The 12,267-nt window shown below is 37.6% G+C and overlaps 1 protein-coding gene across 5 annotated transcripts in view; it reads right to left on the bottom strand.

Annotated features, from left to right (window-relative positions):
- The window catches only part of GPR174 (G protein-coupled receptor 174), a 39,767-nt gene that overhangs the window by 19,686 nt on the left and 7,814 nt on the right, over positions 1 to 12,267 (bottom strand). The window contains exon 3 of one of the 5 annotated variants that reach the window (XM_023633326.2): positions 2,907 to 2,947. The exons of the other annotated variants lie outside the window; for them this stretch is intronic. The gene's annotated coding sequence lies outside the window, so the exon portion shown is untranslated. The remainder of the gene's footprint in view (positions 1 to 2,906; positions 2,948 to 12,267) is intronic. 5 annotated transcript variants of the gene reach the window in all.

The following is a 12,267-nucleotide window of genomic DNA, read 5'->3' as shown; positions in this document are numbered from 1 at the left end:
TACCAATCAGTGAGTAGACACTTGCCTAATATTCATGTGATTCACTTACAACTACTGTAATCTTCCTTCTCAGCAAACATCATCCCCTTCCTCAACACACACGTTACTCTCTACTATATGACTAGAGTGGCCAATATGTGCTGAGTTCTGAGTGATATAGATATCTCCTTAAAGTCTAGAATTGAAAGGATTTGTGTAATTTGTACATAGACTTACTTTCAAAGTGGGAATAAAGACTGGGTAACCTGGTTTCCCCTTCTGAAGCCTAAGCAGATTAAACAGTCCATTAAAAAACAGGGCCAGGATTAGGGTGTGGTGAGTGAGGGACTCTCCTTGGACACAAAATTTCAGGGATTGCCAAAGAGCTCAGTAATCAAGATACGTAACATTTTAGTGCAATATTTTTAAAAGATCAAAATGAATGCAAATCCATGGTGAACATAATATCAAAATAGTAAATAAAGACAGAATCAGTATGATTGATTTTTCCTTTTGTCTCAGGCTCCAATATGACTCAACATGGCACTATGAAAAAGAAGGTCACGTTCTGCCAAATACTCCAGAAACAGCAGCCTTGTGTATTCTATAAGATTACATTCATTGACTGGTAGAACCTGGCCATTACTTGGTAGTCTATCAAGTGGACCAGCAAATGTGGGACAGGTGGCTAGTGAGGGCTCTCAGAACCAGCCCAGGTTCCACAGAGTGAAAGAGCACTCTTTTAGAGATGATGTCAAAACCATTTTGAGTACCTCCTGACTTCTCCAGTGCTGGTAGAATTTCTTACTCAGAGCTATAGGGTCTCCCGAGGAAGCCATGGGGAATCTGGCTGGTTTAATTCATTTATGCCTGAAAGAACATAGACAATCAGTGCTCAAGTACAGCATGAAGAAAATGCTGACAGAGGACTGGGAAGTTTCAGCAGGTAGATGCTGAGACCCCCAAAGTGGATTACCATGGGCAAAAGAAACTATAGAGAGAGTTACACTCAGCCCTTCATGGTAGCAAACTAGAGTTAGTGGGAATACGTTTACCATCTGACATCTCTTCTTGACTTGGCAGCCTTTTGAAAGGGTGAGAGAAGGTAGGAATATCAGTGGAAGGGTTCACAAGTCACTCCCTGGTCACAAGGAGCTCTTAACTATGATGAGCTAGCCTAGAAAAATCCTACAGCTTCTAGTCAAACTCACAACAGTTAGAAAGTAGAAACTGAGGTTTTCTCAGTGGGAGATCTTTTCTGGGTTCTCATGATCCCAACTGTTTCATTGATTAGTAGATACACATGGAGGGAGACCCAGCTGGCCACCGGCTGTTAGCATAGCTGGTGTGATAGGTTAATTTCTACAGAAAACTGACTTACAGGTACCCTTGCCATGCTCATAGATGGCTTCCTACAGGGGTGATTTAGGAGCATCAAAAACCACATTTCACTCCTCTCTGCTCCACTTTACTCAATGATCTCTCACCCAAGCTCGGTACCTTACCTGAAATATCCCATTATAGATTCAATCCTTTAAGACACTTTGTCCCCAAGAATCTCCTAATAAAATGAAAATACTATAAGGAGGATTTTCACATTAACATATTAACCGTAATCAATCAGATAAGCTATTTTTCACCTTAGAAAGTGGTTGAGATGAAATACAATGAGAGATACATTTTACTTGGTAGAAGAGGGGAAGTAAAGGAACATAGAAGGGGACAGTCTTAGGTAGTGCAATATGGTGGGATAACCTGAGAAGCCAGATTACATCATAACTGTTGTCAGAGAATTCTACAAAGGGGAGGATAGGGCAGAAAAGATAGAAGGCAGACAACCAATGCAATAGCTGTCACTTAAACAAATCCGCTTCAAGCTAGTCCTTTTAACGACATTTTCTCATCTAGGCTGCAAGCTCCTTGGGGAGAGGGATCCTTTCAAAGAGTTCAAATGCCAGCTTGAGTTGGGGAATATTGAAATACTTTCTTCCCTTCTCTCTCTCCTCCTCACTCTTTTCCTCTTATAACATAAGTATAATAAACAACGCCTACGCCTGGGGTATATTGTTAAGATTACATAAGGTATGCCAAGTAAAAGCCAGTAAGAGAGTGCTTGGCACGTAATAGATACTCAATACATGTTATCTGACCTTATATTTTTGCCTCTAACACTTGGTAAATAGGATACTAGGCACACAGGAACATCTAAATAAATGCTTTGAAAGGACCTGATAAAGAAAAGTTAGTGGTGAGGATAAAACAGACTGAAGTTCTTTCTAAATTCCTTTATCTTTAAAAGAAGGTAACAGTGTGTAAGAAACAGACTGGAGGAAAGGATGAGTAACCAAAAGGCATTCCCAGAGGCCCCAGGATCCATAGCAGTCTGTCATGGGGGCTAGGAAAGAAAGCTGAGATAGGAAGTTACAAACTGACAACGTTATGATCCCTACCGGTAGCTTTTTTGTGTGTGACGGCAGAACCAGAACAATCCAAGTACCACCTGAGTGAGGCATATATGTGAGGACAAACTAGAGCCATAGTCCACAGGGAGAGAATTCAGTGACAGAGCAGGGTCACAAATTAATCGTAAACACCACTAGACAAATCCAGCTGGCTAGAAGCAAATTCTATTGAAATGGTGACTATTCTCAGGTGCTTTCTTATAAAAATCATTTAATTTATTATATTTCATGGACAAGAGTCAGGCAAGATATAAAAATGTGGGTTTTTGTTTGGAGGTCACTTCATCAATTTCTCCTAGAACAGCATATACCCTAAAACTATTCTGTTTTACTTGCTGGATTTTCCAACTCCTAAGACAGACTGCTTAAGCTGAGAGTAAGCAGGGTGTAGGGGAAAGAGCACTGGTCAGAGACATAGGATACCTGGCTTCTAGTCTTGGTCTTATCACTAATTAGTGGTGTTACCTTGGGAAAGTCTCTTCTATCTCTGGGCCTCAGTCTTTCATCTGTAAAATGAAAGAGTTAGACTAGATTATCCCTAAGGTTCCTTTGAGTTCTGACAGTCTAAGTATAGTAGAAAGTTTGATTTGGCAGATAGGCCCAACTTCATATAAAAATTAGGGCATAATTGAAGAAATGCTGTCCTTCCTATCCAGTGCTTCCTTACCTCAGGTCTGACCAAGAGTCCTCACACCACAACCGTAACTGCCTGGATTATATCCAACCCAAGACCCACACTGTTAGGCAGACTTTCCTGGTTGGCACAGACTTGTTCTTATCATGGACTGCTTCCCATCAAATCATTCCTTAGGGCCAGTGTCTCTAATTTTGAGCTCAAAACCACTGAGATTTGATAAGTGAGTTTAAGCTAATGCATTAATGACAGAGAACTAGAAAATATTATCCAGGACCTTCACAGAGAAAATGTAAGCATTTTTCAAGCAGATTTCTTTTAAGTAATTCATGGGAAACATTGAAAACCCAAGCGAAAAGGAGCACAGTACCATGGGAGGAGAGTAGGGGAGAGGTTTTAAACAGGTTTCACCTCTCATATCATACACCGAAGCCTGCTCAGTAGCCTACACATGGAGTAAGTAATTCAAAATGTTCAGTCAGCACATACTTATTGAGCACCTGGGGCAGTAAGCTGTTTTCATTGATAAGCCCAAAGTCAACATAGATAATGATTCAATGAGCCTTATAATTTTTCAATTGTTGGCAGAACTGGTTGAACATTTTAAATAAATACTAGACTTTTTAATCTTCATTAAATCTATATTAATAATCTATTAGTCTCTATTGATTCTTTAGTCTTTACAAACAGGATAACTGAGGGCTAGAGAAAATAAGGGATTCATCCTTAATTACATAGCAAGTTAATAGCAGACCCAGGACTAGAACCTAAGTTTTAATTCAAAAAACTTGTGTTCCTTTATCCACATCACACTTCCTCAAAACTACATATTCTCTAGTATGTGTGTGGATATTTCTCTTCCCCTCATATAGTCAGACAATTTTTATTTAAGCTTTGTTTATGTTATTAGGGCTGTCAATTTTCTAAATCAATACTAGTATACAAATCACTGGAAACAAGCATCATGCATTTTTTTTTCTGCAATGGCATGGAAACCAGTGTTCTTGATTATGTGCAGAAAAAATCAACACCTATTCCTGCCTCTTCTCCATTTCTCTCCCTACATCCCCCACACATACAGAACACAGACATGCAGACATCCGTTTCTGCTGAGATGCAAGACTGGAAGAAAATAACCAAAATGGGACAAATGTTCCTTTTTCCTCTTTGACCTCTTTCCTGCTGTTAGAGTTTGCTAAATTATCAATCTAGGACAAAGGAATGAAATGATGAGATGAGCAATACCTTGTTGTAAATCAAGTCACTATGCTAGATGTCACTGGAGATAAGAAAGGAGCGACATGGCCTCCCTCCTTGAAAACTTGTAGACAGGTAGCAGTGACACAACAGATAAAACAGAGAATAATGAGTAAAATCAATTGCTAAACTGAGCAAGCCAAATGCTAAGCTCTATAGAAAGCTTCCAAATATTTAAGGTACAAATCCATAATAGTCTTTACTGTGGCTGTGTCATTCTATATGGCATTTCTAAAAGCAGTGATTTTACTAATCCATAAAACTCATAATTTTTCTCATTTATTCAGCTCAAGCCTTATAAATATTCTGTTCCTCACAAGAATTTCAAGCTGAAGCTTAACCAAGCATAATGCTCCCATGTGCTGAAGGAAATCTGTCAGGTGAAAGGGAGGTGCAACTTAATTTTCCCAGTGTGATTTCAATTCAATTGCACACGGCATTTTGCAAATTGTACAGAGGAACTCTGACCAAAAAGAGACAAAATATCTATTAGGCATTAGCATAGTGATCCATACCCTTGAGAAAGAGATTCTCTCAATCACACCATTTTCACAGATAGGGAAACGGAAAAATGAGGACGCATACTGCCTTGTTCAGGTTTATACCCCCTAGCTGGCCCCAAAGGAGCACAACTTGAAGCTCAAGCTTGTGATCGGTGCCTGCTAAAAGTATGATTTAGAGCAGAGTTCAAGGATGGATGTCCCAAGGCACTTTCTCTATTTCCTCTTGGATAAGGAAGCACAGCCATGGTGGTGGGGGTTGCAGAGAGCAGGAATAACCAACATTATCAGGAGACAGACTATCCTAAAAGCTTGTTCCTGTGTTTTTGTTTTCGTTTTTGACCCAGAATTCTGTAGCTAGTTGGGTCAGATTGTTGCAACACTGAGCTCCTAAACTTAAGTATGTGAGTTAGAGTTCAGTTAATGCTCTCTGTAACATAGCAATAGATTATGCTCTGAACCTGAGACAGGTATCCGGTTACTCCAAGTCGTGGGTCCTAACGAAAAACCTGACTTGCAAATATAAATATAGCTCTACCCTCTCTTCTAATGGTTGGTGTGTAGCTTCAATTTTGTATGTCAAAGATCTCAAGTTTTCTCTCCAATTTTGATGCCCATAGTCAATACAGAGTGTAGTATGAGGCCAGCAAACAAGTATACATATAAATAAATCTATTCCCGTAGACTTGTTTAGAGAGTCTCTACGTACAATTTTTTTCTGAGCCCTTCCCTTGTGTTTATTTTAACCTGCATCTAAAACTACATAGTCTGCCCTAGTCTCCGATATAGCCTTGTATCTGGAATTCAGAACCTTTGTTCCAACCTTAGCATGACTTAGATTAGGTTAGGGATAAGAAAGCAGATCTTTTGCAAAAGCTCTGATGTGATTTTCTTTTTGCACCACATCAGCTTAAGTGTGAATGGGGATGATGACTCTCTGTTTAAGGCAAAATAAGTCATGAAGTCACCTACCTTCTTCTAAATCCCCTTTGTATTGTTAGATTTAGTATGTGCTACTTTTTCTTTCCCAAATAAATGAGCTCCATGGGGGCAGGGGCTACATCTTACATGATTCTTATTGTTGCCCATGCTATACTGGAAAAATAGTAAACATGATATAAAGATTAAAGAGAATTAAAGTATTTCATCTACGCTTTCTATGATCCCCATTTTTTACCCATTTTATTCCCTACTTTATGTGTTCTATCTGCCCGCCATTTCCTAGTTCACCCAGGCTAAATCTAATAAAAGAAAAATGTGTTTTGAAATTAGTACATCTTGACTCCCTCTATTATGAACTCTCTTGATTCTCAAATGGAAAGGAACAAAATAGTGAGATGTGGCTTTATCATATAGATATCCTAGTATAATGGAAAGGGTTTTGAAAATGAACCAAGACAGCTGTACAACTTTGGGCAAGTTATTTAATTTCTTTAACATTGGTTTCCTCATGTATAAAATGAGGAAAATAATAGAGTTATTGTCAAAATGTAAGAGATTTTGCCCAATGCTTAATATATCATAAGTGCTCAATAAAGAGGAATCATTATTATTTTTGATGGTTGAGAACCCAAAATCAAAGTTAGAGCAAGTAGCAGATAGCCTTCAAAAATCTGGTAAATCCTAGACTTTAGGGAAGTGCTTAAATATTTAATAGCTTATTCTGGAGTCATTTCTAGGAAGATACTTGATTTAGAATAGGGCATACTTTTTGTGGAGAAAATCAACAGCTCAGAAATGGCCTGAATCTGATGTTGATCCTTAGTTCATGGTGAGGACTTAGGCCCTGCTTTAAAGTCCACAGCTTGAGATTTGAGGAGGATTTGGGAAAAACTATATGTACTTCTAAGCCCCTAAATCACATTGGAAAATTCTGGTTATTTTCCCTTTGCTATAAAAACCAAACTGGCCTTCCAGAGCTGTAAGAATAGGACGAGGCCAAAGGCTCAGAATTCTCCATTAAGAAAATTAAGTCAGCATGCATAGGTGTGAGACTTAACAAATCAAAACTAATTTACATTCCAAAATGAATTTTTCACGCCTAAAAATAATTCACATAGCCCACAAAAGGGCTATCTGAAATTAAAACTTTATTTTGAAGACAAATTTTTATACATGGAAAGAAATCAATTCCATATTTTTAATAAATACGCTGAAATTTTACATAAAAAGATAATGAACTCATCATCATTTCTGAGAAGTACTTCATATTCTTTGGCCCAATATTGCAAGGGGACTAATGCATCAAAACAATCCTAAATTAGACTTAAAATTTCCAAAGCAACATCATACAGTCTTCAGAGGGGAGTGTATTAGAGTGGTTCACCATCAATTTTCATTTTATATGTATCCAAAATATTTCCAACAATTTCCCAAATGTGTCACTAAATGAAAAGACTGGGGAAAAGACTGCATCTCTATCTAGTGCATTAAAGCAGCCTGCATATTGGAGATCCCATAGCATTTGGGGAGGCGTCAGCATGATTCACCGTCATGCCCATGTACTCCAGATATTGGTTTAGCCTGGGTTTTTACTCTGGCTTTATATGTTCGGCCCAAGTCTCAGTGAAGGAATAACTTATAACCCAAGGTAATCAATCTTAATATCTCTTCCCTATTGGACCACGTCACAGAAATTTTCAAATTTGCTGATTCTCGGAGGTCAGGAAGTTTTAAACTTCCTGAGTGATTTTTCCCCTATGAAAGACTCAAACAGATACACAGATAATAGTTTTAAATGTTCAATTCTTACAAGTGTAATTTAGAGCTAAGATGGTTATTAACAGATAATTCTATGTCAAATATGATCCAGGTCATACTCTGTGAGTTCTGAAAAACAGCGCTTTCTCTCTGCAGACTGCAAGATGTCTTTATAGTGCTTTGCCTGATCAAATTTCATGGTCCTAAATCAAGGGAAGTTTACTCTATTCTCCATGACCAAAAAGCCACTTTCAGCAAGTGGCCAGAGCACAACTGGGTATCCCAAAATCCGATGGATGATCGCCCACTCTGGATAACTTGGGCCCCAAGTCTACTTCCCCTAATTAATTTGGATTGGTTATCTACACTAGCCACTTCACAGTCTGTCATATTTATACTCTGCTTCAGCAAGCTAGATTATCATCAGGATGGCTTTATTACATCCATCGACATAAAATTAATCACAAATTTTTCTCTTTTTAGTCCTGAGAAGCTTTTGAAGGTCATAGACGTTCAGAGGGAAAGGCATTACATAGTGTACCAGATGCCTTGATATGGACTGTGCCTGCTTTTAACAACAAACTAGATATTTCTATTGTCAGTGGTTCTTCCTCAGAGAGATTAATGCTGGGCTAGGTCAAGTGACTGAACTTTTCTTTATATTGAAGTAGTTTTATTAAGTATTAAAAATCAGTACTGCCTAGTTTTAACTCTGGCATCCTTAGAAAAAAGAGAACTCTGCTCGTACCTTCCAATTTAAAAAATGTTAGGACGAAGGGGAAAAAACATTAAACAACAACAATAAAAAAAATCAGATCTCAATCAAAAGTGTACCCAAGAAGATAGAAGCAGGATGCTATTTTTATCATGGGAATGTAGGGAGAAAAGCAAAGAAATATGTCTTTAGAATATTAAATGAGTAAAATCTTTGGCATAAAATTAACAAGGGCCAGGAAAATTCAGATTTAAAAATTTCCTCTGCAGGTCCCCACCACCCAAGCAAAAAAGAAAAACAAATAGAATTTTCCAAATTATTTCTACACTTAACAAGTTTAAACTATGCAAGTAAATTAGAAAAAACAGTAAGAGAACAACACTGTGCCTTACTGAAATAAAGTTTGTTTATTGGATCTGGGCTATGCTCTTCCTCTATCTACATTAACTGAATTATTTGGATAATCATTTAACTTTCCACTGTGAGAAGCATGTGTAAACATAACTTCACATCTTAGAGCACCTCTGATAGGTTTTTAGTAAACCTTATCCCACTTTGTCATATTATTACATTTAAAGATAAGACCAGTCTTTTCTTTTAGACTCCTTACAAATATGTTTAGCACATATCCTTGATTCTTTAATATGCAAAATATATGGCAGTGGCCAAATGTGCATTAGTCTCAACAACTTCAATTTTCCTGGAAGAAGAGAAATAGCTCTTCAACTTTTATAGTCAATTGAGAACAGAAATTATTTCTGTAATTTGGAGCCACTGTCTTACTACTTTATTTGCCTCTGTAATCTGGGTGACTTTATTATATCCATTGATGCGACATTAATCACAAACATCAGGAAAATATTTCCCTTTTGCAATTTTGGAATTGAATGGCTTTTTAAAAAAAATACATCTGATGAATAATAAATAAGTCTATCCCCTACACGTAATTCATTCTCCAGCACTCCGTTTGGTCTGACACTTTAAAATAGAGTAGCCACCTAGGATAACAAACGTTTAGTTTTAAAGAACCAACTCATAGGTCACCTTATAACACCTAAAAAGATTAAATACTCCAAACAGTAAATCATTATTATTACTGTCACCCTATAAATAACTTATAAGAATTATTTTATCACGTAAAAATGTCATTACTTACAAGAAATATCTAGTAACATTTTATTAGCTTACAAGAAATACCTGAATCTAATCTACCAAGTAAAGCTGAAAATAGCTAAGTAAGTATAATTACAACAGTATTAAAGCCTTTCTTCTGTTGCTGACAATGTGGAAAAACCTTGCCATTGTCTGCCATATCAATGAAATTAAGAGTGAAAACAATAGAGTGTGACATTGAGCAAAAGCTTTTGGAAGAAACAAATATATTGACAAGAAGCAAGGAACTAGTTGAGAGGCTTTTGACTTGGTGGCAGATATTTGCATATATTGTAAGCCCTAGTGAGAGAGTAATTATGCTGCCCCAGATACAACTGAACCTAAATGGGCAGCCTTGGCTTATGCTCTGGGCACAAGTCATGCTTCGATGTGACCCACATACTGATCATGGCCAATACTTTAAACTTTGGTTTCCTCACTAGGTAATTAGAGTTAGTGAAGTTCCTGGCCCATACCCAAGTCTCCAGAGTCTATACAAACTTGATTTTGTTTAATATCCTGTACTTCTGATTGTTTCTCAAGAACTCTGTCTGCATTTTGATTACTGGCTGATGCTAATGCAGTCGTTACTGCAAATGAAAGTGATGACTCTGAAGCACACTCTCGCCTCCAAACTGTCTTCCAATGACTATACCAAAAGATGCCACCTTAATTTTCAAATCCTAGATATCACTCTGTTATGCAATAAAAATTAGTAATAGTGAAGCCACTAACTACTGCATCCTCTTCAGGATTCACATACCACCAATTATTATAATATTTAGTTCCCTCACACTTTATCCTAAGCCCCATATGCCTGTTTTTGCCAGGCATATATCCTGTAATCTTGACTCCCTTCTCAAATTTGGAATCTCCTAGATCTCAGGACCTCCCGAATACTCTCTCTTGTCTTAGAGCTTAGCGAAATTCTTGCTCTGGTACTTGGTATAGCACATAAACATCCAGTACATGCTCAGGTCTGTGTTAGTGTTGTATTACAGCACTTAGTGTGTATTGATTTGCAATTTGAGATTTTTTTCTGTGGGCACAGTAGGAATAATTCTTTCCTAATCTCGCAGGGAAACAGTGGTAGAGCCCAGCAAATCAAGGCTTGCTACATTATTAGGGCCCTTGGGAGAAGCCTGAAGTGTGCCACTGGTATTGAGAGGTTCTTGAGTGATTTCAAAATGACATCTTTTAACATTTCCCAATGAATAATGCATGTGTCTCTTAATCCTCAAGCCTTGTTAAGCAGCAAGGAGAAGTGAAATTAGCACTGGACGAGGCATCAAGAGATGTAGGTTCTAGCCTTTTCTCTGTCACAGACTCACAGAGGTACTTGGCCCAGTCACTTCAACTCTCTGAGCCTCAGGTTTTCTAACTGTAAAATGCAAACTGTCAATCTACGTCACTTCTCAAAGCATAAGAGAGTCTGAGATGCTTGCCATCACTCCTGTGAGTGACAGGATTTGAATCTGTTTCTGATAAATTCTTATTTTTTGACTAGGGGTTTGGAGACTGATTCTTGAAACTTTTGGCAAGAGAGGAAAACTTTTGGAAGGTCACTTTAATAAGCAAGGGAAATGGGACTATCTGTGGTCCCTCCTCTCAAGATTAGGCGGGGGGGCAGGGGGGGGAGTCAGAAGAAGGAGTTAACTTCCTTTTCTGATTCCGGGCATCTGACTCGTGCAAAAAGTGTCTATGAGAGGAAGGCAGAAAGCATGCCTCTTTCTCCTTTTCATTTTGTTACCTAGTGCAAAGGGGGAAAATTGAATTCATCTATTCCTAAGGGTCTCTAGATGAAAATTCAGAGAGCTTTATGGAGGAGTCAATGCCCCATTTTGTGTTTATTCACCTTTACAATATTTAGTACCATATTACACTGGCCCCAACAGAAATAGATACACTATATGGTTCCTGTCTTACAGAAATATTACTGCAAATTATAGCAAGGTAGAACAGTACATGTGTTCACAAGTGCAAATTAAAAAATTTAATTGAATTTTAAAAATTAAAAGAAATTACTCCCCCTCCGATACAAATTTCTTGGAGGATGGTTTTTATGTGATTCAAATATTTGTTAGTGTGGCTGGTAGAATCTTTCCCTAGGCTAAAATATTGAATCCCATCTATAAAATTGATACCTTTGCCACCATACCTGAGATTTACAGCAGCTGCAGGAAAGAAATACTCTTTATTGAATGATCCAAAGCTCTCTAGCAAATGTAGCTCTGCTAACTGTGTAAAATTAAAATGTTTTTCTTCCCTGGAATGATCAGAACACTATAAAATGGAGTCCGTGCATACCACTGTTGACAGCAGAGAAAGGAGCAGGAAACTCATTTGAGACTTAATCCTGGATCATGTTGCACCATGGAAATACATCCTTTCCTTTCTTTTAATCTCTGAATGCAGCTCCTAGCAGTTTCATGCCATTGATAGCCCCATCTTTGGTTTAAAGTTAGGAGGCACCTTCCTCAATATTTTTTCTTTGAGCACAAAAGAGAGACAACATGCAAGCCAGGAAACAACTTCACGCACATTTTATCAAAACAAGTCAATTATGTATACGTAAAATTCAAATTTAATCCAAAATCATTTTATCCATTGTTGATTTTTTAATGTACTGATTATTTATTCTGATAGATACAGCTTCTCTGAAAAACAGAGCAACTGTGCCTATTGTCTTTCTTATTTCCCCTCTCTCATTATAAACATTTTTTTTTTTTCTGGAGTACTTTCTCTGAAAGCAGAATCTCTACAGCTAGCATTGATTACGATTCACTTTTACAGTGAAAATGTGTAACTGATACAAGCTGATAGGAGCATGCATTCATGTCAGTAAAGGTCCTCAGGTATTACAGTTCT

Source organism: Equus caballus, chromosome X, assembly GCF_041296265.1.
Source record: "Equus caballus isolate H_3958 breed thoroughbred chromosome X, TB-T2T, whole genome shotgun sequence".
In the NCBI taxonomy this organism is placed as follows: domain Eukaryota; kingdom Metazoa; phylum Chordata; class Mammalia; order Perissodactyla; family Equidae; genus Equus; species Equus caballus.
The sequence above is the reverse complement of the archived record's forward strand: the minus strand, read 5'-3'. Positions and strand labels throughout refer to the sequence as shown.